The sequence below is a fragment of the Propithecus coquereli genome, unplaced genomic scaffold (assembly GCF_000956105.1).
Source record: "Propithecus coquereli isolate 6110/MARCELLA unplaced genomic scaffold, Pcoq_1.0 Scaffold1, whole genome shotgun sequence".
NCBI lineage: Eukaryota > Metazoa > Chordata > Mammalia > Primates > Indriidae > Propithecus > Propithecus coquereli.
In genome coordinates this window covers 7,326,189-7,327,384 of record NW_012133857.1, presented here as the reverse complement: position 1 = coordinate 7,327,384, position 1,196 = coordinate 7,326,189, and the positions used below count along the sequence as shown (strand labels likewise).

The window sequence follows — 1,196 nt, the reverse complement described above, 5'->3', positions numbered from 1 at the left end:
AAAAAAAAAAAAAAAAAAAAAAAAAGAAATGCCAAGAAATGTGATAAAGAAGAAAAGGCTGAGAAGACCAAGATTAAAAAACCATTCGGAAAGGCAATACAGAAATTGCAAGAATACACACTGAAAATGCAATCCGCCAGAAAAACCAAGCAATCAGTTTCTTGAGAATGAGTGCTAGGGTTGATGCCATGGCAGCCAGAGTTCAAACTGCAGCAACAATGGGCAAGGTAACAAAGTCCATGGCAGGTGTAGTTACGTCTATGGATGCTACCTTGAGGAATATGAACCTTGAGAAGATTTCTGCCTTGATGGACAAATTTGAACACCAATTTGAAACTCTGGATGCTCAAACACAACAAATGGAAGGCACAATGAGTAGCACTACAACCCTAACAACAGCACAGAACCAAGTGGATATGCTACTTCCAGAAATGGCAGATGAAACTGGCCTTGATCTCAATATGGAACTACCCCAGGGTCAGACAGATTCTGTAGGCACAAGTGTTGCTTCGATGAAACAGGATGAACTTTCCCAGAGACTTACTGGTCTACATGATCAAGTGTAATTTAAAGAACTGGTGCTTCTGATTGCTTGGCTTCCTCCTGAAACATTCTTTGTACATGTAGATAAGTTGCACTCCAGTTACACTAAAACACTATTCAATGCCAGCATGTTTAGACACTGTCACTATATGCTGCTTTCTTTTGCCTTGCTGTACTTTCCAGTATGTTAAAAAAATCCAGGGAGTTTCCATCTTGACAGATTTTATAATTCTGCATATTATGTGTAAAAGAGTGAGAGACATGTTTTTATAAATGTCTTTGACAGAGCTAGCTTAGCTTCTTGTGTATTAAGCATCTTCCTCAAAAGTTAGATCAAAAATTGAGCATCATAGTACTCCACAGTAAAGTACTTTATATAGAATAAAGTATAGGATAAAGATTTTGGGATTTTAAAAATTCAGAGTAGTTTTTAATCTATCTGCAGTGACATGTAATATATTAAAATAAAAACAGGGAAAACATGTTTACTTAATATGTTTACATAGCCAAAAAACTCCTCGTTTAGTGTCATACAATGGACATGCCATTTTTTGTGTTTTATGTTTTTGTTATCCTGGCAGAAATGCATTTGACTTTTGATCTATGTTCATCAGCTTCTAAATTTAAATGATTGTTAGAATTTTTACCCAGTA

The 1,196-nt window shown here is 35.7% G+C and overlaps 1 pseudogene; it reads left to right on the top strand.

Moving 5' to 3' along the window:
* Positions 1-566, top strand: part of LOC105822926 — a 794-nt pseudogene extending 228 nt beyond the window's left edge.
* The last annotated feature ends 630 nt before the right edge of the window (positions 567-1,196 follow it).